Source organism: Carcharodon carcharias, chromosome 32 (genome assembly GCF_017639515.1).
Source record: "Carcharodon carcharias isolate sCarCar2 chromosome 32, sCarCar2.pri, whole genome shotgun sequence".
In the NCBI taxonomy this organism is placed as follows: Eukaryota; Metazoa; Chordata; class Chondrichthyes; order Lamniformes; family Lamnidae; genus Carcharodon; species Carcharodon carcharias.
The window spans coordinates 8,006,622-8,033,084 of record NC_054498.1 but is presented as its reverse complement, the minus strand read 5'-3'; the positions used below and the strand labels follow the sequence as shown (position 1 = coordinate 8,033,084).

The 26,463-nt window shown below is 42.1% G+C and overlaps 1 protein-coding gene across 3 annotated transcripts in view; it reads left to right on the top strand.

Annotated features, from left to right (window-relative positions):
- The window catches only part of peak1 (pseudopodium-enriched atypical kinase 1), a 205,507-nt gene that overhangs the window by 76,472 nt on the left and 102,572 nt on the right, over positions 1-26,463 (top strand). For all 3 annotated transcript variants that reach the window (XM_041178382.1, XM_041178383.1, XM_041178384.1), the window contains exons 2-3: positions 16,544-16,613; positions 25,026-25,227. The gene's annotated coding sequence lies outside the window, so the exon portion shown is untranslated. The remainder of the gene's footprint in view (positions 1-16,543; positions 16,614-25,025; positions 25,228-26,463) is intronic.

Below are 26,463 nucleotides of genomic sequence, written 5' to 3'. Positions count from 1 at the left end.
GTTGGCCCTTATTACAAGAGGATTGGAATATAGGAATAAGGATGTCTTTCTACAATTATATAGAGCCTTGGTGAGACTGCATCTGGAGTATTGTGTGCAGCTTTGGCCTCCTTACTTAAGGAAAATTTAATTGCTATAGACAGAGTGCAATGAAGGTTCACTAAATTAATTCCTGGGATAGAGGGATTGTCCCATGAGGAAAGACTAAATAGACTGGGCCTTTATTCTTTGGAGTTTACAAGAATAAGGTGTGATCTGATTCAATCATACAAAATTCTTACAGGCTCGCCAAGATAGATGCGGGAAGGATGTTACCCTTGGCTGGAGGGTCTAGAACCAGCAGACAGCTTCAGAATAAGGGCAGACCATTTGGGACCAAGATGAGGAGGAATTTCTTCATTCAGAGGGTGGTGAATCTTTGGAATTCTCTGCCCCAGAGGGCTGTGGAAGCTGTTGTTGAGTATGTTCAAGAGTGAGACTGATAGATTTATACATATTAAAAACATCAAGGGATAGGGGGATAGTGTAGGAAAATGGTGTTGAAGTCGATCAGCCATAATCTCATTGAATGGCAGAGTGGGCTGAATGGCCTACTCCTCCTATTTCTTATGTTCTTATAATGTACTCTGACTTGAGTTATCTTAGCACGAAGAGACATTCTTTATTTTTCTCTCTCTCTCTCTTCACCGGATTCTTCCTTTTTAAATACATGTATTCTGTAGAGTAACAGAGATGCTTAATATGATTTATTATGAGAGTCTATTCAAAATACCAAATTTAATTCAAAATTTAGAGTAAGGATAAGTCTCTTTTTTATTAAAGACTTCTGAGAGAAAACAATCTGGATAAAGATATCTGCCTGTGAATCTTGGAGAGATTAAGTGCAATATAATTTCAGTGATTGGTGAACATGATGAGCTTTTCTGGCATGATAAAGTGTTGGAGCTATTTCTATATAGCATCTTTATTTTCTGTAGAGGCTATTGACGTCACAGCATGCTTGCTGCACTTCATATAAAACACATTTCCATTATTGTCTGCTAAACAAATCATACAAAAGTATCCATTTAGCTGATAAATGTAGATTTTCTACAGTACTTGAAAATTGTGCATTTGAATTCAGTAACCATGGATAATAAGTTTATAGATGGAAAAACACAGGCAGTGTTTTATGAAATCATTGAAAAGCTGGTCTAACATCCTTTGAAAGGATATTGTTGCCATGGTGAATTGTTATGCAACAACAGTACTCATTTCATACTTCACTTATCTGTCCATTGAGTCTACCATTTTAAGCTGTCTCTTACAATCTGAGCAGATTCATGGATTAAAATTACAGGGTGGGCTACTTGTGCCTCCTGAACACTGTTAATAGGCAAGATGATAAATGGCAGCAGGGAGATGTTAGGCCTTGGGATAATCCTTAACTTCCATTACAATACAGGCATGAATACTCAAAATAGAGACATTTGATTAGTTATCTTTATTAATATACACACATATAACCCATTATACACATTGTCTTTGAGACCTGTACCATCAATGTTCGTAAACAAAAAAATTGAGGGTCGCAAGCTTTGGCCTCTTGCTAGCCCTGTGCGGGACTTGAAATTTTTAAGGTGTGCTGGTGTGCAGTGACTTTAGTTACCTGTCATATAAGCTAGTCCTCGTTGTCATCTTCTGCTCCTGCTTTTTCCTTGCGTCTTCTTCTGCTTCTTCTGCCTCTGCTGCTGCTTCTTCTGCCTCTGCTGCTGCTGCTTCTGCCTCTGCCGCTGCTGCTGCTTCTGCTGCTGCTGCTTCTTCTGCCTCTGCTGCTGCTTCTTCTGCCTCTGCTGCTGCTGCTTCTGCCTCTGCTGCTGCTGCTTCTGCCTCTGCTGCTGCTGCTTCTGCCTCTGCTGCTGCTGCTGCTTCTTCAGCCTCTGCTGCTGCTGCTGCTTCTTCAGCCTCTGCTGCTGCTGCTGCTTCTTCAGCCTCTGCTGCTGCTGCTGCTTCTTCAGCCTCTGCTGCTGCTGCTTCTTCAGCCTCTGCTGCTGCTGCTGCTTCTTCAGCCTCTGCTGCTGCTGCTGCTTCTTCAGCCTCTGCTGCTGCTGCTGCTTCTTCAGCCTCTGCTGCTGCTGCTGCTTCTTCAGCCTCTGCTGCTGCTGCTGCTTCTTCAGCCTCTGCTGCTGCTGCTGCTTCTTCAGCCTCTGCTGCTGCTGCTGCTTCTTCAGCCTCTGCTGCTGCTGCTGCTTCTTCAGCCTCTGCTGCTGCTGCTGCTTCTTCAGCCTCTGCTGCTGCTGCTGCTTCTTCAGCCTCTGCTGCTGCTGCTGCTTCTTCAGCCTCTGCTGCTGCTGCTGCTTCTTCAGCCTCTGCTGCTGCTGCTGCTTCTTCAGCCTCTGCTGCTGCTGCTGCTTCTTCAGCCTCTGCTGCTGCTGCTGCTTCTTCAGCCTCTGCTGCTGCTGCTGCTTCTTCAGCCTCTGCTGCTGCTGCTGCTTCTTCAGCCTCTGCTGCTGCTGCTGCTTCTTCAGCCTCTGCTGCTGCTGCTGCTTCTTCAGCCTCTGCTGCTGCTGCTGCTTCTTCAGCCTCTGCTGCTGCTGCTGCTTCTTCAGCCTCTGCTGCTGCTGCTTCTTCAGCCTCTGCTGCTGCTGCTTCTTCAGCCTCTGCTGCTGCTGCTTCTTCAGCCTCTGCTGCTGCTGCTTCTTCAGCCTCTGCTGCTGCTGCTTCTTCAGCCTCTGCTGCTGCTGCTGCTTCTTCAGCCTCTGCTGCTGCTGCTGCTTCTTCAGCCTCTGCTGCTGCTGCTGCTTCTTCAGCCTCTGCTGCTGCTGCTGCTTCTTCAGCCTCTGCTGCTGCTGCTTCTTCAGCCTCTGCTGCTGCTGCTTCTTCAGCCTCTGCTGCTGCTGCTGCTTCTTCAGCCTCTGCTGCTGCTGCTGCTTCTTCAGCCTCTGCTGCTGCTGCTGCTTCTTCAGCCTCTGCTGCTGCTGCTGCTTCTTCAGCCTCTGCTGCTGCTGCTTCTTCAGCCTCTGCTGCTGCTGCTGCTTCTTCAGCCTCTGCTGCTGCTGCTGCTGCTTCTTCAGCCTCTGCTGCTGCTGCTGCTTCTTCAGCCTCTGCTGCTGCTGCTGCTTCTTCAGCCTCTGCTGCTGCTGCTGCTTCTTCAGCCTCTGCTGCTGCTGCTGCTTCTTCAGCCTCTGCTGCTGCTGCTGCTTCTTCAGCCTCTGCTGCTGCTGCTGCTTCTTCAGCCTCTGCTGCTGCTGCTGCTTCTTCAGCCTCTGCTGCTGCTGCTGCTTCTTCAGCCTCTGCTGCTGCTGCTGCTTCTTCAGCCTCTGCTGCTGCTGCTTCTTCAGCCTCTGCTGCTGCTGCTTCTTCAGCCTCTGCTGCTGCTGCTGCTTCTTCAGCCTCTGCTGCTGCTGCTGCTTCTTCAGCCTCTGCTGCTGCTGCTGCTTCTTCAGCCTCTGCTGCTGCTGCTGCTTCTTCAGCCTCTGCTGCTGCTGCTGCTTCTTCAGCCTCTGCTGCTGCTGCTGCTTCTTCAGCCTCTGCTGCTGCTGCTGCTTCTTCAGCCTCTGCTGCTGCTGCTTCTTCAGCCTCTGCTGCTGCTGCTTCTTCAGCCTCTGCTGCTGCTGCTGCTTCTTCAGCCTCTGCTGCTGCTGCTGCTTCTTCAGCCTCTGCTGCTGCTGCTGCTTCTTCAGCCTCTGCTGCTGCTGCTGCTTCTTCAGCCTCTGCTGCTGCTGCTTCTTCAGCCTCTGCTGCTGCTGCTGCTTCTTCAGCCTCTGCTGCTGCTGCTGCTGCTTCTTCAGCCTCTGCTGCTGCTGCTGCTGCTTCTTCAGCCTCTGCTGCTGCTGCTGCTTCTTCAGCCTCTGCTGCTGCTGCTGCTTCTTCAGCCTCTGCTGCTGCTGCTGCTTCTTCAGCCTCTGCTGCTGCTGCTGCTTCTTCAGCCTCTGCTGCTGCTGCTGCTTCTTCAGCCTCTGCTGCTGCTGCTGCTTCTTCAGCCTCTGCTGCTGCTGCTGCTTCTTCAGCCTCTGCTGCTGCTGCTGCTTCTTCAGCCTCTGCTGCTGCTGCTGCTTCTTCAGCCTCTGCTGCTGCTGCTGCTTCTTCAGCCTCTGCTGCTGCTGCTGCTTCTTCAGCCTCTGCTGCTGCTGCTGCTTCTTCAGCCTCTGCTGCTGCTGCTGCTTCTTCAGCCTCTGCTGCTGCTGCTGCTTCTTCAGCCTCTGCTGCTGCTGCTGCTTCTTCAGCCTCTGCTGCTGCTGCTTCTTCAGCCTCTGCTGCTGCTGCTTCTTCAGCCTCTGCTGCTGCTGCTTCTTCAGCCTCTGCTCTGCTGCTTCTTCAGCCTCTGCTGCTGCTGCTTCTTCAGCCTCTGCTGCTGCTGCTTCTTCAGCCTCTGCTGCTGCTGCTTCTTCAGCCGCTGCTGCTGCTGCTTCTTCAGCCGCTGCTGCTTCTTCAGCCGCTGCTGCTTCTTCAGCCGCTGCTGCTTCTTCAGCCTCTGCTGCTTCTTCAGCCTCTGCTGCTTCTTCAGCCTCTGCTGCTTCTTCAGCCTCTGCTGCTTCTTCAGCCTCTGCTGCTTCTTCAGCCTCTGCTGCTGCTTCTTCAGCCTCTGCTGCTGCTTCTTCAGCCTCTGCTGCTGCTTCTTCAGCCTCTGCTGCTGCTTCTTCAGCCTCTGCTGCTGCTTCTTCAGCCTCTGCTGCTGCTTCTTCAGCCTCTGCTGCTGCTTCTTCAGCCTCTGCTGCTGCTTCGGCAGTCCCTTGGGTCCTGGATGACTTTCTTCCACTCTGGCGTTGTGGGTTCTGCGGTGACTGAAAAGTCCAATGCTGGATTTGCACACTCTGCCATGGGTGCGGCAGGTTGTGTTTGATGGGGTGAGTGGGTGGGATGCTCGGGTTTTTGTACGCCCCCTCTGCTGCTTGTGCTTGGCCTCCACCTGGGCTTGTTGGAGAGATTTGAAATGGTTGGCATCTTCGCGGATAGCTCTCCAGTTTGGGTGGTCTTGAGCAAGAGATTCCCCCACATAGTGGTGGGAATGTTGTATTTTTTCAGGGAGGCTTTGAAAACGTCCCTGGAATGTTTCCTCTGCACTCCTGATAACCGCTCGCAGTGACGAAGCTTGGAGTAGAGAGCTTGTCTTGGGAGTCCTGTGTCAGGCCTGTGGATAATATGGCCTGCTGAATGTAGCCATAACCAGTGCCTCGATACTGGGGATGTTGGCCTGAGAGAGGACACTGTTATTGGAGCGCTTATTCTGCCATTAAATTTGCAGGATTTTACGGAGGCATCGTTGGTGATATGTCTCCAGGAATTTAAGGTATCTGTTGTACGTTGTCCATACATTGACGCATACATGAGGGCAGGTAGCACTGCAACCCTGTAGACCATGAGCTTGGCGCCAGGTTTGAGGTCTTTGTCATCAAACACTGTTTTCCTCAGTCAGCCAAAGGCTGCTTTGGCCCACTGGAGGTGATGTTGAGTTTAATCATCAACGTCTGCCCTCGCTGAGAGGAAGCTCCCAAAGCATGAGAAATGATCCATGTTGCCCAGTGGTTCACCGTGGATCCTGATAGTCGGGGTGGAGGGGCAATGTTGTTCGGCGAGAGCAGGCTGGTCGAGGACCTTTTGTCTTCCAGACGTTTAGCCTAAGGCCCAATCTTTCATACGGCTCTGTGAATGCGTCGATGTAGTTTGGAGCTTGTGCAATTAGTGCGTGACTGCGCTTGGTTTATGTTAGCTGAAGCAATGACACCCCGTCCCCCGACACACATGCTCATGGGTACTGTTAGCTGTTTATTGTTCCCCAAATGTTCTCTGTGAGTGACCATTTCTGTTAACAGCCTGCATGCCTTATCTTTCTCTCGAACACCACAATTAACAGAAAGGCAAGGGTGTGTAGTCCTGTTTTACGCACATGCTCCCACCAAATATGATTACCAATGGACCATTCTACATTATAATTCTACTTCTGCATTTGCACTGTTTTTAAGAGGTGCTGGAATGTTATAATATAGCTTTAATGGCTTGGGAGTGATGGAAATGGGTGGCCAAATCTTACTACTGCACTCAGCTTCTTTATAACAAAAACAGAATTACCTGGAAAAACTCAGCAGGTCTGGCAGCATCGGCGGAGAAGAAAAGAGTTGACGTTTCGAGTCCTCATGACCCTTCGACAGAACTTGAGTTCGAGTCCAAGAAAGAGTTGAAATATAAGCTAGTTTAAGGTGGGGGGGGAGAGAGAAAGAGAAAACTGGAGGGGGATAGTGTGGTTGTAGGCAAAAGCAGTGATAGAAGCAGATCATCAAAAGATGTCACAAACAACAGGACAAAAGAACACATAAGTGTTAAAGTTGGTGATATTATCTAAACGAATGTGCTAATTAAGAATAGATGGTAGGGCACTCAAGGTATAGCTCTAGTGGGGGTGGGGAGAGCATAAAAGATTTTAAAATATTTAAAAATAATGGAAATAGGTGGGAAAAGAAAAATCTATATAATTTATTGGAAAAAAACAAAAGGAAGGGGGAAACAGAAAGGGGGTGGGGATGGAGGGGGGAGCTCAAGACCTAAAGTTGTTGAATTCAATATTCAGTCCGGAAGGCTGTAAAGTGCCTAGTCGGAAGATGAGGTGTTGTTCCTCCAGTTTGCGTTGGGCTTCACTGGAACAATGCAGCAAGCCAAGGACAGACATGTGAGCAAGAGAGCAGGGTGGAGTGTTGAAATGGCAAGCGACAGGGAGGTTTGGGTCATTCTTGCGGACAGACCGCAGGTGTTCTGCAAAGCGGTCGCCCAGTTTACGTTTGGTCTCTCCAATGTAGAGGAGACCACATTGGGAGCAACAAATGCAGTAGACTAAGTTGGGGGAAATGCAAATGAAATGCTGCTTCACTTGAAATGAGTGTTTGGGCCCTTGGACGGTGAGTAGAGAGGAAGTGAAGGGGCAGGTGTTGCATCTTTTGCGTGGGCATGGGGTGGTGCCATAGGAGGGGGTTGAGGAGTAGGGGGTGATGGAGGAGTGAACCAGGGTGTCCCGGAGGGAGCGATCCCTACGGAATGCCGATAGAGAGGGTGAGGGGAAGATGTGTTTGGTGGTGGCATCATGCTGGAGTTGGCGGAAATGGCGGAGGATGATCCTTTGAATGCAGAGGCTGGTGGGGTGATAAGTGAGGACAAGGGGGACCCTATCATGTTTCTGGGAGGGAGGAGAAGGCGTGAGGGCGGATGCTCTGGAGATGGGCTGGACACGGTTGAGGGCCCTGTCAACGACCGTGGGTGGAAAACCTCGGTTAAGGAAGAAGGAAGACATGTCAGAGGAACTGTGTTTGAAGGTAGCATCATCGGAACAGATGCGACGGAGGCGAAGGAACTGAGAGAATGGGATGGAGTCCTTACAGGAAGCGTGGTGTGAGGAGCTGTAGTCGAGGTAGCTGTGGGAGTCGGGTTTGTAATGGATATTGGTGGACAGTCTATCACCAGAGATTGAGACAGAGAGGTCAAGGAAGGGAAGGGAAGTGTCAGAGATGGACCACGTGAAAATGATGGAGGGGTGGAGATTGGAAGCAAAATTAATTAATTTTTCTAAGTCCCGACGAGAGCATGAAGCAGCACCGAAGTAATCATCGATGTACCGGAGAAAGAGTTGTGGAAGGGGGCCGGAGTAGGACTGCAACAAGGAATGTTCCACATACCCCATAAAGAGACAGGCATAGCTGGGGCCCATGCGGGTACCCATAGCTACACCTTTTATTTGGAGGAAGTGAGAGGAGTTGAAGGAGAAATTGTTCAGTGTGAGAACAAGTTCAGCCAGACGGAGGAGAGTAGTTGTGGATGGGGATTGTTCGGGCCTCTGTTCGAGGAAGAAGCTAAGGGCCCTCAGATCATCCGGTGGGGGATGGAGGTGTAGAGGGATTGGACGTCCATGGTGAAGAGGAAGCGGTTGGGGCCAGGGAACTGGAAATTGTTGATGTGACATAAGGTGTCAGAGGAATCACGGATGTAGGTGGGAAGGGACTGGACAAGGGGAGAGAGAAGGGAGTCAAGATAACGAGAAATGAGTTCTGTGGGGCAGGAGCAAGCTGACACGATCGGTCTACCGGGGCAGTTCTGTTTGTGGATTTTGGGTAGGAGATAGAAGCGGGCCGTCCGAGGTTGGGCGACTATCAGGTTGGAAGCTGTGGGAGGAAGATCCCCAGAGGAGATGAGGTCAGTGACAGTCCTGGAAACAATGGCTTGATGTTCAGTGGTGGGGTCATGGTCCAGGGAGAGGTAGAAGGAAGTGTCTGCGAGTTGACGCTCAGCCTCCGTGAGGTAGAGGTCAGTTCGCCAGACGACAACAGCACCACCCTTGTCAGCGGGTTTGATGACAATATCAGGGTTGGACCTGAGAGAATGGAGTGCAGTAAGTTCAGAGAGAGATTAGAATGGGTGAGAGGAGCAGAGAAATTGAGACGACTAATGTCGCGCCGACAGTTCTTAATGAAAAGATCAAGAGAAGGTAAGAATCCAGAGGGAGGGGTCCAGGTGGAGGGAGAATATTGGAGGTGGGTGAAAGGATCCGTTGAATGGGGAGAGGACTCCTGCCCAAAAAACTGAGCCTGGAGATGAAGACAGCGGAAGAAGAGTTCAGCTTCGTGCCGCGCCCGAAATTCATTGAAGTGAGGGCGTAAGGGTATGAAACTAAGTCCTTTGCTGAGCACTGAACGTTCAGCATCGGAGAGGGGAAGGTCAGGGGGTATAGTGAATACATGGCTGGGGCTGGGATTGGAAGATGGGGTGGGGACGGAAGGACAGGCAGGGGTGGAGGATCCTAGATGGGTGTTGGTGTCGATGAGTTGTTGAAGCTTGCGTTTCTTAGCACTTGAGAGAAAGAGAAAAAGTTTCTTGTTGAGGCGTCGGATGAGCCGAAGAATAAAATGAAACTGGGGGCACACGCAGCTTTGAAAAAGGGTACGGCGGTGCTGCTGGAGGGAGAGGTCGAGTGTGTTCATATGGCGGTGCATGGCACTGAATGTGGATTTCAGAATGTGACGGGAACAGCAGTCCGAGAAACGTTTTATGTCCCGGAGATGCCTGTAATCCTGGGTGGGTTTGAAACACGAGGGGTGGAATTTCAGTTGAAATCCACGTGGGGTAAGTCGGAAATGGAGACAGTCACTGAGAAAGGAGATATGGCTATGAAAGCGGGTTTTAGTAAACACCTTGTCAAACACCAGGAGGGAAATGGAAAACAATGAAGGTGAGCAAGGCAAAAGAGAGGTACGGAAATCTTGTCGCAGAGAAGAACAGAACTTCTTCAAGGAGGTAGGCATTTCTGGAAGAGCAGTGGCAGTCAATTAAACAGGGATAAAAACAAAAAAACTGCGGATGCTGGAAATCCAAAACAAAAACAGAATTACCTGGAAAAACTCAGCAGGTCTGGCAGCGTCGGCGGAGAAGAAAAGAGTTGTTTTTATCTCAGCTTCTTTATGTTGTCCTTGAATCATTTGCATCCATCTGATCATGCAGATTAAGCCTCAGATTGAAGTCATTCAAAAAAATAGCATCTCCAACAATGCAGCGCTTTCTTAATACCGCACTGAGCTATCAGTTTAGCTGATATGCTTTAACCCCTGGTGGGGCCTGTACCAAGAACCTTCTGATTCAGCAGTAAGAGTTTAACCAATTAACCCAAGCTGAAGATGCCAGATCATGTTAACTTAGTACAGATGTGTTCTTTTTTTAAGTTCAATCACTATTAACTTTTCCTTGTTCAACCATTTCCAGAATCATGACTGGGCCAAAGGTCAACTTTTAGGTTGTCATTCCAGGAAGCCAATGAACAAACTGTGTAACTTATACCATCAGAATGAGCCTGGATGTTGATGGCGATCCAAAGTAATCTGGCTCTTTAACAAAAGGGTGGGCAGTAATTTGACACAGGATATAAATTAATAATATTTGAAGTGCCCCTACTATGGCTTTCATTGTTCTCTAAATGTACATAGATTCTCTTATGAACTCTAAATCTCCTATCAAATAACAGCAAAGCAAATACTGGAGTTCCCAATGTTTCTCCCCTGTCCTCCCATTCCCAATAGTCTGCTGGCAATCACTGTCTTGGCTCACACCACAGAACTGCCAGTACCTTAGGAATGTATACCAACAAAAGTCACTCTTCTTAAGAGTGGAATGGTAAAGCAAGAAGTGTGAGGGGAGAGTGTTTGATATCTTTGATATTTTACGTTTGATATTTAGATGTGGCATTTTCCTGAGATATTTGTGCATTTACAATGGCAGTAAATAATCAAGGCAATGGTGTGGAAGGAATCAAAGCAATAAATCAGATTGCAGATAACGGCAGCATCCATTCTTCATACAGACCTCAGTTTATGCTTGTCAGTTCACCAATCAGGTCTGTTTGTCTGATACTGCCCAGTACACGCAAACTGCACATCATAATTTACCTCTGTGCTGGGATTTTAAAAATTGGCCTTTAGCACATTAGTTTGTTATTCGACGACATATTGTCACAGGGGTTTCCATTATGGATAATCTAATTGAAGTTGCATTTTTAAACTTTAGGATTGGCACCAATTGAAAGCCATGGTGTGTGCACAACCCATCGATGTCTTCTGTGCTGGAACCTCTCTTTTGCCATTGCATTTGGTTTCTCCTGTGACAGAAATTTAGATAATGTAAGAGATTTTAACTCATTCAAAACCAGCTACTTGCACAGAGTTAAAACCAAGCCCAATGTCTCTGAAATGATTTACTGCAATTTCTGCAACATTATTAGCCACTATCTTTAATTAGAGTAAGCCTGATTTAGGTTTAATTGGATAGCAATTAAGTAATTACTGTGTAAAGATCAGGTTATTAGATCCTGGCTAGATAAACTGAAAAGATAAATGAGGGAGCTTTTGGGGTAACTGGGTGAATTAAAAAATTGCCATTTTGATGAAATGCATGTAGCTGTTTGGTACAGAGAGCACTTTGCTCTCCAATGAGCACCGAATCAGTTGCCTGTTAAGCCCAGGACGGCTGAGCAAAATTTCTTATGGCATATTATGATGCATAGCAATTCCTTTCAACTCACTATTTATTTCTTGTTTTACTTGTTTCTTCCAAAAGTGTTAGCCATCTGTTCAGTTACCAATCATTCGGTTTTATTTTTGATTGAAGAAGCATGCATTAGTTCATTGCAGATTTCATGATTTTTAACCCAAATTTATGGGAAAAAAATTAAGTTTAGAAACAAATGATAATTCAGCCAGAGCTACAATTTTTGCAAATATAATGCATCATATAGTTCTACAGGAAGGAAATGAGTAGAATATAAACCTCTAATATGTAGAGTATGAGTAAGTTTTATTGCATTAGTTCATTGAGACTGCTTATGACTTTCACATTATCTTGCTCAGGCTACTGGTGATATTCCTTTCTTCCAATGTTTTGTTGCTCACTATGTCTTCAGTCAAATTCCAGACATTTCATCCTTACCAAATTTTAAAGAAAATTGGTTTTTCAGTTTTGCATATGCAATGCTGTATTCATTTTTTAATTCATTCATCGGATGTGGGCTTCACTGGATAGGCCAGCATTTATTGCCCATTCTTAATTGCCCTTGAGAAGGTGTTGGTGAGCTGCTTTCTTGAACCACTGCAGTCCATGTGGTATAGGTACACCCACATTGCTGTTAGGGAGGGCGTTCCAGGATTTTGATTCGGCAACAGTGAAGAAACGGTGATATACTTCCAAGTCAGGATGGTAAATGGCTTGGAGGGGAACTTCCAGGTGGTGGTGTTCCCATGTGTCTGCTGCCCTTGTCCTTCTAGATGGTAGTGGTCGTGGGTTTGGAAGGTGCTGTCTAAGGAGGCTTGGTGAGTTTTTTGCAGTGCATCTTGTAGATTGATTGATGATTCCCTTTCACTCCAGTTTTGCTAGGGCTCCTTGCTGCCACACTCGGTCAAATGTTGCCTTGATGTCAAGGGCAGTTATTCTCACCTCACCTCGGGAGTTCAGCTCCTTTGTCCATGTTTGAACCAAGGCTGTAATGTGGCCAGGAGCTGAGTGGCCCTGACAGAAGCCAAACTGAGCATTAGTGAGCAGGCTATTGCTAAGCTAGTGCCATTTGATAGCCATTTGCTATCAAGTGATGACCCCTTTCATCACTTTACTGATGATCGAGAGTAATTGGATTTATCCTGCTATTTGTGTACAAGACATACCTGGGCAGTTTTCCACATTGCTGGGTAGTTGCCAGTGTTGTAGCTGTACTGGAACAGCTTGGCTAGGGGCGTGGCAAGTTCTGGAGCACAAGTCGTCAGATGTATTGCCGGAATATTGTCAGGGCCCATTGCCTTTTCAGTGCCATCAGCTGTTTCTTGATATCGCGTGGAGTGAATCGAATTGGCTGAAGACTGGCATCAGCAATGCTGGAACCTCTGAACGAGGCCGTGATGGATCGTCCACTTGGTATTTTGGCTGAAGATTCTTGCAAATGCTTTAGCCTTATATTTTGCATGGATATGCTGGGATGAAAGGGAAAAATGGTTTTTAAGAGTTCATGGAGAGCTTAAGGGAGCTGTTTAAGCTGGAGCTGTGAGATGTAGCTGCTGAGCTGTGGCTCTGGGCTGGGAGAAGATGTGGTTTGAATCAGCCATCCAGTCAAGCCAGAAAAGTCTTGTCCTGTTCTATTTCAAGTCTTGAATTTCCACAGCAGAGTGGAAGACTGTTATAAATCATGTGGTATGCCTTTATTAATGCTGCCACAGTTTGCCTTGGGTAATATTACTGGCTTTTTATAGTTAAACATCTATAAGGAACTGTTGCCTGGAAGGTATATATTTGTAGATCTGTCCAAGTAAGAGAGTCTTCTTAGGGGATTGTGTTTTTTAAGACTAATCTCAATTGTGCAACTGTAACCTGCATGCCATGGCATACAAGGCTATGGGCTTAGTGCTGGAAAATGGGATTAGAATAGTTAGGCATTTGTTTGACCGGTGCAGACTCGATGGGCCAAAGGGCCTTTTTCTGTGCTGTAGACCTCTGACTCTATTAGCTTGTGTGCTTAAGTTTACTTTTATTCTTGTTAATAAACATTTACTTTTAAAATCCAGAAGTTTTCCTGGACTCTTGCTGCTGAGATCAGGACGTCATCCTCTTGTTTTCTGAATACAAAAAAAGGGCATGGCCTATAAGCCAAATTTGTTGGTTTGCGCAGCAATTAACATGGGCTGTGGTCATAACAAATTGCATAGGTCCATTGAGTCCATGCGAGACTCTGTATTGCAATCCAGCCAGTGCCATTGCCCCCTCCATCCCCTTTGCTCTGCAGTTTTATTTCCCTCAAGTGCCCATCCAATACTTGTTTGAAATCATTAATCGTCTCTGCCTCCATCACCCTCATAGGCAGCAAGTTCAAGGCCATGAGAGATGGCCCTTCCAAAATAGTTGATTAGATGCATACCAATTTATCAAGTATTATGAGAGCAGAGTACTATACTAACAACTTTGCTTAAAGTTGCACTTAACTGGTTGTTCTTAATCTCCTTACAGTATAAAATATTAAGGTGAAATTTACTCTTAGGCTTTTAACTGGCACAAGCACTACAGTCTGCACCTGTTTGTAGTCCAGCACCCAGGAAGGAGTTTCTAAATGGCAGTTATAATGAAGCCCTGTTAATAACTAGGTTATATGCTGTATGTCATTCTGCCTTTGGCTCTGTTTCATGAATTGACATTCGCTATAAGGAATGAAACTGAATATTGCTGAAGCCAAAAGTGATAGAGACTACAATACTGCTTCTGAGCTGCAGCACCTCTGCTCATGTTACAAGAGATGAAAAAGATGACACAATTTCCTTCATTTCTTTGTCCGTTCTAAACACTTTCCCCTCTATATTTGAGAAAAGCTGTACATCGCTATTAAAATACTCATTCATCATTCCTCTTTATTAAAGAAACCAATTTAAGTCAGGGTGTTCAAAATGCACCTCACCAGTCTATTCAATGTGTGCTTATTTTTAATTTGCTAGTTCTCCCGTTTGAATTTTGGACATGGAAGTTTGGGAAGAGATGCTCTTGGCACTGTTGTTTTATGTGTAGATTAATCGTAAATCAAGGTGTGTTAGCCCCAGTAACATGAGATATGTGAGAATTAATAAGAACAGGATTTAAGCTTTGTATGTAGTTTCTGAGGCGAGGTAGTACATGTCCCATGCAAAAAAGGTTAGACACTTCAGATTTAAATGATCAGTTTAGCTTTTATGCATATAAGTACGAGCATGAACTCTGGTTATAAACTTTACATTTCTGTAATGTTTATTTTTTTTCCCTCTGATCTTTCCAAGCTCCCACGCCGTTCCTTTGATGCAGGGTCATTAGGCAATCTTCTGGGAATGCAACACTGGTTTTAGTGGATATAGAGTGTTAAGAATTAGATGGTGTGTGACAGGCAGAGACTTCAAAAGAGAAGAGGATACACTTTCCCCCACCCACAAAGCAAATATTCACTTACATTTGAGATATGCTGGATCCAATTTAGACATGGATTTTTGAGCTGCTTATTACTAGGATTTCTACAGGATTGCGTAATTTCTGATGCCCTGTCTTGTGTTTTCTGCATTTGTTGCAGTCCTTTCATGTTTTTTTGTTCTTCTATACTTCTCTGTAGTTATGGCAGTTTTTCAGTCGCTTACTGTCTTTTAGAAGTTAGAGCAAGGATAGTAACGGTCTCTAATAGTGTGACAATATTTGCAGGGGGTGTCCTCACATGGAAAAAGTTTCAAAACTCTTGATTTCAGGTGTAAAGTTTGGCAGGTTTCAAGACCGAATATCTGGTTTGAGCTGGCTGTTGGTAACATTAAAGAAAAAAATGTTACCTTCAAAGGCTTGGCTACGATTGGGAACTTTCTCTTTGGAGACTCAATCCAAGGGTTATGAGCATCAGGAAAGCTTAGAAACAAATATATAATCAAAAGGGCGAGCTTGCAATGTGAACATGAAATTGGGACTATTTTTAAGGCAAAAAAGTAGGTTTGCTTTTTAAATCCTAACCAATAAATCCTGCTTCATCTGAATGAGTTAAAGGTCTTGAATTCCTCAGTGAATCTACTTCTACCATTACATGGTACAGTATGTCCCTTCGTTATGCTGAAATATTAGGCTGTTTTATAGAGGATACACAGGATTGAAGAAGTTAGGCCTTTAATTATCTGCCACACCTTATTCCAATTTTAAATTGAGAGTTTAAAATTGAAATTAAATTTCAAATTAAATTAAAATAATGAATATTACTCCATCAGTTACTTCCTATAAGCTGTCACCAGGCCAATACCTACTTATCCTGGCATCATCAAAAAATGTTATTTTTGTTTAAGTTTGAGCAATCAAAGATGTGATTCTGAAGCAATCTGGTCTTTATAATGCTTAAATATTTAGCTATAGTTTTTTTTGATTAATCACATTATTGTCTGGGACTTTACTTTGAACGACCATTTACATTCTGTTGTGCTTTGCCAAATGAATTACAGCTCAGACTGTAGTTTCAGTTACAAGTTACTAGGTCAAGGGCATTAGAACAAAAAAGCTGGGAGCCTTGGCTGAAAATGATCAGACGGTTTGCATTATGTGTGTGTGCATTGTATTTAAAACAAAACATTGATTGTGCAGGAGCATTCAGCCTTTTGTACTGAGTGCCCTTTATGGTTTTAGAAATATACAACTGTGCTTTCTTGTCCCCCTTCAGTTGTTGAAGCCAGAACAGGATCTAGATTTTAGTCTTATTCATTCTGGGAATGTGGCTGTCACTAGTCGGTCCAGCATTTGTTGTCTACCTTCCTTGTCTTAAATAGGCCAGTTGTGATCATTGATTAAAATTTATTGCTGCTAAGACCAGGGATAAAGGTTTGCAGTCTATGCATTGTGTTATTGAACCTAAGGCGAAGGTAGCCAGCTGACCAAGAGTACTTGCATTTCCTGCCATATTCTGTATTCTCCCTATTTTTGCAGTTGTCTAAAGTAAAAACCATAGTTATGCTAAATGAAAATTATGAAAGCTTTTAGTAAAAACTGTACAGTCTTCACTGTAGATATTTAAAAACTGGTGCAGAAAGACTGCTATGGACTCAAAGGGAGTGTTAATATTATAAAGTTAAGGATATGAGATTATCTCTTTGTTGCGAAACATGAACATAGGCATAGGAGTATATAGCATTTATAAAATCCAAAACAGTTTCCTTGTGTTGGTGTAGGTATAATTTTTCTCAGTCATTGGAAATTCATCTGTCTTTGTACATGGGTTGTGGTTTGTAGGGTAATGGTATAACCCTAACCATGGCTCATTTTGTCTCATTCCATTTGTCTCTGGCTAGCAAGAGAGGAAGCAACAATGGTTTTACCTCTGGCAATTAAAATCCCATGGATGGACAATTAATGAATGCAAGTAAAGAAGCTTGTAGAGCAATAAATCTGTTGAAGGACATAGCTGAAGGAGCAATAGGTCATAGATAGTACAAAGCTTTATTTTGATTATCACTAGCTTTGATAAATCGATTACTAAAATTAGTGATTTGGGTAATAGAATCCATTGTCTTGTTTCACTTTCCGGCAGGTCAGTGCAGGATGTATGGGGAAAGACAAAGTTGGTGGAAGAATTGGTCATTGCACAGTGGGAGTTTTTGGTAAGGCAACCACCTTAGAATGATTTATATACTTCTAACATACCCTTGTTGTTTTAGTTTCACTAACTCAGATAGACTGGTGCTGCGACCATATACATCCTTCATATTGTCATTGCTAGTTTCTGCAATGCCCTGTTGTGTTCATAATTGAATAAAGGAAAAATATTTTAACTCACCACCCTAAAGGTCTTCATTCTTTGAAAATTCAACATCTGCCCATTCATTGTCCTGAGAGGTTTTGAACAATTTTACTGTTTTTCTTAGTACTCGTATTATGATCCCAGCTGATGTTACTACTGGACAAGCCAGATACCAGGGTGGAACCTGGCTTGATAGATTCTAACTTTTATATTTTTTTTTGCTTAGAAATGTGGAGGGTGGCTCCTGAACAGAGTCACAGTAGCTAGCTGATGAATCTTTAACATAAGAATAAAACATTTATTCAACAAGAAAAGATAAACTTTATTACAATATTCCTTCACCCACACCTATACCTTTACAGACATAGTTAGATTTATAAGATAACACAAGTTACAAAAGCTATCATATTCTCTCATGATAACAATAAGCACACAGTCCATGTCAACCAATAGGTGACATGTGATCAGGCACACCACTGAAACCAAGTAAAAGATGCTATGGATCTCTCATCGACTCCCCCCAGATGCTTATTGCACCATGAGCCAACTCACTTTCCACAAAGGCTCACCTCCAGGGTTTTAATCTCTCCTTCTTCTGTTCTACTCCCCTGGATCGCCACATGCATTCAAACTTTGCCTTCTACACACTCTTTGATACTCAGCTGTGCCAATCACATATCCATAGTAAGGAGTCACCAACTTATGGCTGTCTCCTCGGATCTCCTGGCTTCTCCCAAGCCTATTTTGCTTTAAGTTTGCATCATGCAGCTTTCTCCCTTTAAGCTTGGTACTTTCCTCTGCTCTTTGCTCTAACAGGACCTTTTCCAGATTCCTGTTCTTCCTTTGACTGGAAGGTCGCCTTGGGACCTTTCTCTTGTTCCACTCCCTGATTTTGGTCACTTCTATAGTTTGGGCGTTGCTATCTGTCCCTCTCCTATGCTGCTGCTCCTGGCAACTCCTTTCAATTGAACTGAAACTACTTTTTTGAGTTTTCTGGCTCTGTGGGTCCCCCTCTCTGGAGCCCTGTTGCTAGTCAACACAGTTTTTCTACCATGTTTGTTATAACTTCCCTTCAAGAGCCTCAAAACCTTATGGAATGCAGGCATTTTTTAAAATGAAACCAAAACTCAAGTTCCCCCCTTTCTTAATGCCCAAATACAGAAATGCAAATTAAACTAAACTTTAAAGATATACCTTATTCATAACACACACAAATACACATATAACTTAGTTAAGCTATCTCTGGTTTCTAACACACTTGTGTTGCACACTTACATAGAACCTTTTCATTTATATACTAATCATAACATTAATCTTAGTATTTCATAAAATGCCTATTATACTGATCCCACCCTATGTTTGTTAAATATCCAAAAAGAAACAGCCCCATATCCATTCCATCTAAAATTTATTCAATCCATTGCCGAAAAGTACTTGATGTATGAGGCACTTCGTGACAAGAGCATTTGACAATGCTTTTCGTGACCCTTCTAAGGTGTGATATGGGTAGTGCATCTACCCTTTGTTACAGAATACACTCTGTACTAATACACTCTAAGGCTGCAGCAATTGGGAAAATTTTCCTAAGCATGGAAGTTTTCATTATGATTTCGACTAATGTATTTTTTTAATAAAAATATTCTGAAGTTTTAGTTGTGACTTTGCATCAACGTTGGCATTACAAAATGTGAAAGTGTGCTATGTTTCCATCTTCATTCTTTCTGATTGGATAAAGGAAGGGATGCAACAAGTAAAGGAATAAATATTATAGAATTTGAAGTTGGCAGTTAATCTTCGTAGTTTTGTTAGGATAACGTGCAGAGGGTTACTTACTGTGCACCCACAAGTCAGTGATCTAAATCATGAATGGAAAGGTTCTATCCAAGTGTATAAAAACAAGAATATCGAGCAAAACAGTAAAATTGCTCCAAGCCTTTCAAGGCAACAATTGGCAGGAACTTTGGTAGACATTGAAATTTCAAAGAATGAAGACCATTAAGGTGGTGAGGAAATATATTTTCCCTTTATTCAGATATTTTATCAAGTATACTTGAGAGCTCGGAATAATCACTAAGCTCTTTAGAAATGTACTGCCAAATTTATATTGTATTGGAATACTCCTGTTTGTATGTGGATGTTGAATAAACGAGGCCTCAATATATTTCCTCATCCAAGAGGTGATATCTCTGCTATATAGCACTTCCTGTTACTGAGATGTTGCTCTCAATTATATATTCTAACCTTGGAGTGGTGCTTGAACCTACAATATTCTGACTCGGGCAATATTTCTGACAGAGTATATGGCCCAGAACAAGGTCATCAATTGAACAAAGTGGGGTAATTTCTTGATTGCACAGTTTGCGAATTTCTTAGAATATTTCACCATGTCTTCAATTTCAAAAATAATTGTGCCAGCTACACTCCCTTTGCACAGGGATATGGTTTCAAGAGCAAAGCATTCGTATTTCTAAACGTAAGAGGCCATTTATTATGGTAAATATTGTGACATTTACCTCATTTCTTTTGTCCCTATGATCATAATGGATCTTGATGTTGTTTGTCATTATGATTTTTTTTTCTGTAAAACCTGAGCGAATTATAAGCTTGTTCTTTTTTGTTCTCCTGTTAGTGAACTTGCATAATTAATTTTAAAAATGCATTTTAATAAGTTGTCCTGGGGCTGCCTTAGATATTTTTATCCATGACCTGTATTTTTCAAATAGTGAATTACTTTCAATTATTGCAGTTACGTTTTCAATTGGAGATAACTGTTTGAATATGGCAATAAGTTGCATTTCTGTTCAGAATTGGTGATAATTTAATGGACTAAACACAATCATTTGCCATGATCCCTTATGGTATATATGTCTGAGCAGCTGGTTCCATCATGCTTTACCACTCTTCCATTTATTCATGTTACCAATCTTGTCAACAAAAATATAACCAAATTCTAGCACTTAATCTGACTTTATATTTTTGTGGTGATCTCAGTGGTTTTAGCTGTAGATTTATTTGATCACTTTAAAAATAATATTTGTACAAAAATGATCATGTTCAACTTATTTTGGTGAATTTCCAGAGTTTGAACACCGTAGCTTTTATGTTCATTTTCATTCCCTGTCCAAAAAGAATTGTTTCAAAAGGTACCGTGGAAAAAAAAATGCTTGATGTAATGTTGCAATAAAGACTTGTATCCGAAGACCCATTCTCTTTTGTAATTTTTGTTGAATTTAGTTTCAGAGCTGCACTTGCTGTTACGAATGGTTGAAATGTGTGGTATTTGTTTATTTATTGTGTGTAGGTGTGTAGGAATAATGTGCAGGTGAGGCCACACTGCCTTTTTCAAAATTTATAGTTTGAAGATTTGTTTCAGTTGAAAATCTTCTCTGTCTTAAGACCAAAATGCCCCCCTGATCCATTCCCTACTCACCTTGGTTTGTGCTTTGCTCTCAAGTGTGATGTGGATAAATTGGGTGCAAGTTGTAATTTGTTTGCATCACTCTATGCACTTGTCTTGATTCTGACACTGAGACCTGCATCTCTATAATTCAGTACCCGGTGGGCTTAAAAAGTAGTTCTGAGCCAATTTTCCAGACAAGCTTCAGACAAGACATCAAAGCTTAACCTGTTTGCTTGATTTTAGTGACCAGGTGAAATATTTGCATTGTTTAAGACTGTCCTTCAAGACTGAAGTGAAATGAAAAATTAAATGGCTCATCAATGGCCTGGCAAACTCCAATGAGTTTTTATGTTCAGCTGTTGAACTGTTAAAGAAATGTGACAGAATTGTATGTAAAAGAAATGCTTAACCATGGCAACAAAGCTGAGATGGCCGAAAATTATGTAGAATTCTAGCTTTTGGGGTTGAAGGAGTAAAAGTAGGTAGCTTGCTCTGGAAAATAGTTGGCACCAAAGCTCCCAGTAGCTGCTGGTTTTGCATATCCAGCCACCATAAAAAATTCAGATGCCTACATTGCCATTCTGGCTTTAGAAACCTTGGTGTCAGAAAATAGATTAAAGGCCTAAAGGATTATAGGTGCCAGTATTTGAGAGAATAAAGGAAATGTTTTCCAGATGGTTTGAATCTAACTGGGAAACATCATCATTATGTGTTAATATTCAAGTCACAAGTGAACGTACATAATATGTCAGCCAGACTTCAGATTTGTAACTAAAGGACTGCTTTAAAAATGCACCTGTCTCTGATCTGACTGGAAATACTTTAGAACCAAATTGGCTTCGGACCAGTATTTACATGGATGGCACAGCTACAAGAGTACATAAACGTGCGAGCTAAGTGAAGGTATGGATTCATTTGGTAATTCATACCTCCCCACAGATACTGTTCTGACCACCAAACAATGATTTTGTTTTCAGCTTGATTTCTTTCCTTCCTGTAGAGAAAACAAATTCATTGTTTGGCATTAGAAATGAGTGGACAGTTTTAGATATTGGACAGTAACAATTTGTTATGAACAAAAATAATTGCTCTATGGTAGTTGTGAAATGACAAGGAAATTTAAATACGGGTTATGATTTAATAGTACATCTACAATCGTGCTTGTGGGCAATAAAACAGAAAGAATGCCTGTCTATATTTGTCCACCTTTGTTTCTCTTTCACTCTTACTGTCACTATGTGATTGAGATGTTCTTTTGTATTATCTTTGCATCTTGAGTATTTCTCGCTTTCTTTTTGTCATCTTTCTCTTTCTTTGTGCTGAAATCTTTGTGTATGCCTGTCAGTAGAGCGCGAGAGAGAAGAGAGACCAGTTGATCTATTTATTGTACAAAAGGGGTCAGGTGAGTGTTTGAGGCAGGGTCCAGACCTAAATGCACAGACAAAATTAACGTTTTAAAATCATATATTCTGCCCTTATTTTTATATTTCCATTATTAATTCATATTTCCTCATCAATAATGGAAACTGCTTATGTAAACTTGTCACAATGTGGTTACATCCTCTCCACCACCAATAGTGCTAGTACTGGTGGTTAAATGTTGGTCACTGGTGGTGCCACTGATGGGAGTAGTTTAAAATAACAGCCTCACTTGTTAAGTGCACAATCTATTTAATTAGGTAGGGGTGGGGTGGGGGGAATGGGGAAGAGTTTTAAAAAAAAAAATTGATGTGAACCATACCGCTGCATTAAATAAGCTGGTGACAAGACCGATGAATGACAAAGTAAGAATTTTTTTTTTTGCAACCATCACGTTACAGAGTGAGTACGCATCACTGAATTGTCAATGATTCGAAGCTTGAATGTGGGGCAAAACAAAGACCTGAGTCACTTCACTATAGATGTTCTGGATTTAAGTTTTGCTTTCCGTGTCTTGGAGGTTATAAAATGTTCTGTTAATTCGACATACTTTGCAAGTATGCTTCCTTTAGTCATGCATATTAATTAATTTTACAGGCTTTCCTGGTCATTTTACTTGAACATTTTTATAGACTGATGACATCAACTGCAAAATAACTGCCATTGTACATAATGAAAAGATACTAAGATAAATAGTTAGTCATGTTAATTTTGGGCGGCAGACCTTATTTAGTGTAGTCTTTTCAAGTAAATTTGACAAGGTGAAAGATGATTTGCAATTACTTTTTAAAAATGCATTAGTTATCAAAGGGAATTGGCTGATAATTGGGATTAGGGTGATTAGTATGGCAAGATTCCATGTGAAGGAACAAAATTGTAGTGTTGCACATTGCCAATAAAGGTTTGTTTTTTCAGATCTTTTGCCATTAAGGTTCTTCTATAGATTTCTAATTTGAGATCCTGTTGATTCATGGAAAGAAATCAGGTTAATTCAAAGAATTTCACCTTTTTCTTGAACTATATCATTTCATAGGTTAAATGGATAAGAAAATTCTATAAAAGGAACAAATGAAAACGATTCAAATAATTAACCTATCCTGAGAATCTATTTTCCATATTGCCTTCTATTGTCCCTGTATTGTATGTGCACGTAGAGTAAAAAATAAATAAAATTGCAGAATAAGTATAACAAAAATATTGTGAATGGTTCAGTAATTCATCTTTGAAAGAAGGCCTAAAAGGCAGGAGGGATAGCTGTTCTGAAATAAGTGTATGATGCCATAAAATAAGGTTTTTAAAAATTCATTCATGGGAGGTTGGCATTGCTGGCTAGGCCAGCATTTATTGCCCATCCCTAAATGCCCTTGTTCAGAGGCATTTAAGAGTCAACCACATTGCTGTGGGTCTGGAGTCACATGCCAGGTAAGGACAACAGATTTCCTCCCCAACAGGACATTAGTGAACCAGATGGGTTTTTACAACAGTTGACAATGGTCATCATTAGACTTTTAATTCCAGATTTTTACTGAATTCAAATTCCACCATCTGCCGTGGCGGGATTCAAACCCGGGACCCCAGAGCATTACCTTGGGTCTCTGAATTATTAGTCCAGCGACAATACCACTACGTCACCGCCTCCCCCCATGATGATGAATTACTGACTTGATGGCAGTAAGACACCTATTTACAGATGCAAATATTCACTAAATTTGATGTAGAAACCTGGCATTTTCATTTGTTTTGCGTAAATGAGGAGGACAATTCGGCTTTCATTTTTATCCAAACAGCCTTTTATCTTTCATCCGTTTTGAAGTTTTTAACTTGAAGTTCTGATCTCATAAGCTGTGAAAAATTGTAATTGCCAACCCATAATCATGAAAGACCGTCAGTTGTAATACGTAGCTTGAAATTTGTCCAGTTATTGATTACAAGGGAATCATTTTTTACAGTGTATTCCAAGTATTGAGAATAGAGAAACTGGATCACGCAATGGGTTAGACACTGATAAATTTTCCTGTGGATTTGGGCATAAATCAAGTCAAATTGATTGGACGAAGGTATCCTCCAAGAACTCTGAGTGCTCTGTTGAATAGGTCAATACCAAGTTAAAACTTAGATTAAAATGCTTAATTTATTTAGTCATACTTGTCCTCATTGCCCCAATTATCATCTCTCATAACAAGGTCCCTATTAGTGATGTAGCCTATAGCTATAACTTGGAGGAGAGTTGAGACATTGCTAAATTAACTTGTGATTTTTACTTCCACTGATAGACCATTGGGCAAATGCACTGCTGATGTGGAATTAGTAAAATGGATGTCAATTTGATCTTAGTTTGTACTAAGTTGCTCAGAGCACTGCATTTGGCCTGCGTCCAGGGGATGTGAAAGGGAAATATCAGAATTGGAACATTCACTTAATCCATTGACTACTTCAGAAAAGATCAAATTCGTGTGTGCATATATTAGATGACAGGATTGGTCGAGGAGCATTGAACCTGCAACCAATGAGTGCACTAATGCCCACTGTTTAGGGTCATTCATGAAGGATTACCACTTGGATGAGGAACCAGAGAGCTGTTTTATCAGTACATTGCTGGGCTGCTAGTGTGGTCCCAGTAAAGTGACTTCTGGTTTCTAGACAGTCCGTGTGCCAGCACTGAAGTGAACTGAACTCCCATCATGATGTAACTGATACTGACTCTATCTAACTATTTTAGTGTTCTAGCATGTTGCATATGATTTTGGAGCATTCTGATTGGAGTTGGAATGTCAGACCATGAGCAGCGAGTAAAGGGGCTACTAAAGCATTGTTTTGGTGTTTTTTTTGTTGGATCCAGAGGGGACTCAAATTTCCTTGCTGCAGCTAGATTTTGAAAGCTGAGGAAAAGGTCTAAATACAGGATGGTCATATATTAGGGAGGTGTCATGACTGTAGCTTATATTTGGAATGGTTGCTTGCTTACATTGGAAAAAAATAAACTGGATTTTACAATAGCCAAAGGGTTAGATAAACTAGTATCAAGTAAGAGGGATTAAAAGTGCCCTTTTGCATTTTAGCAATTACTACTGACACGCATTCAATCTCCTTTTCTGCTGGGTTTCCGCCTGTACTTTGGAGGGAAAATCTTGGGTAACACTTTGGCCAAATGTTATGGATTTCCTTGTGGTTGGTTCCCAGTGGCATTGCAGATCCACATTTCCAGCTGCCCATTCACACTTAATCACTTTGATGTTTGCAAACAGCAGGATATTCCATGTTATTCTGTAATGGCCCTGTTCACTTGTAATGGAGTTCAATCTTTTAGACCAGTCAGTCCCCAATTAGTCATACCTGAGATGAAAACGTTAATACCAATCTATTCCCAGTTTTGACAGGTCAGATTGAAATTTGAAAGCTGCGTTCGTAGTTTTTAATCAATTGTTTTTGTATTGCTTTTTTTTTTCCTTGTAGAAATTTCCACAAGAATAATCTTACCGTGGCAGAAAATAAAGGAAAAAAAGGGAAACATGCTGGAAGTGAGATGTGATCTGTCTTGTGATGTTACTGGCACAACAACAAATACATGACTGATATTGCTATTGAGTTGGTGATAGGTATTACAATGAAATGGCACCAGGCAACATGGACTGTTTAGGCAAACATGTGAATTACAGTAAGCATTGAGCACCTTCTGACCTATCTGGAAAAAATAATTATCTGAATTGTTGGCCAAACTCTTATTTATCATTTGCTCAAATCAACTGAATTGCCTGTGGATGTAAATCAGATTGAAATAATTTTGTCATAGTAAACTTTCAAAGATGCACAAAAGTCATAAAACATCTGGAAGGTGTCATTTTTAAATATTTGTGGCATTGTATCAGCTGGAGTTTCTGCAGTGCAGTTAAATATTGATGGTTGTAGCTAGTACTGCATCCTCTACATTAATAACATTTGAGGCCTCAGGAGAGAATGGAAATTGCCTGCTCCAAAGCTCTTCCCCCCTCACTATGGAATTAAATATCTATATTTCTGTTTGAGTAATGTGGAAAAATGGTTGGGGTTGTATAGTACTTAATGTAAAAACATTGACATCAATTTTCAGGGTGCCAGTTTGTTGGGAGTGAGATGGCAGTGCTCTGAAAATCACCGTAGCATTTTACCACCTTATTTCCAATGCTGCTTTAGATATCTCACTGTTTTTGATTCATCCTGGAAATGGGTGGCTAAAGTGTCCAGCTGTTTCATGACACACTTAATACGCTAATTGGGGGTTCTATGTCATTTGCAGGATCCTGGCGCAATTTTCAGATATCAATAACAGAGCAATAGTGTAACTCTTTCGAGTACAAACCCGTTTCCATCTGTTTCAGATGAAGTTACATTGTTTCATAGTTTGCCATTGTGAGATTTGAACTCTTGATGAAGTTACATTGTTTCATAGTTTGCCATTGTGAGATTTGAACTCTTGATCTTGAGGTTACAAACCCAGTACCATAACCACTTGGCTATTTAGGCCAAGCAGAGCAATAGTGTAACTCTTTCGAGTACAAACCCGTTTTCATCTGTTTCAGATGAAGTTACATTGTTTCATAGTTTGCCATTGTGAGATTTGAACTCTTGATGAAGTTACATTGTTTCATAGTTTGCCATTGTGAGATTTGAACTCTTGATGAAGTTACATTGTTTCATAGTTTGCCATTGTGAGATTTGAACTCTTGATTTCGTAACTCTTTCGAGTACAAACCCGTTCCCATCTGTTTCAAATGAAGTTACATTGTTTCCCATTGTGAGATTTGAACTCTTGATACTCTTTTGAGTAAACCTGTTTCCATCTGTTTCAGATGAAGTTACGTTGTTTCATAGTTTGCCATTGTGAGATTTGAACTCTTGATACTCTTTTGAGTAA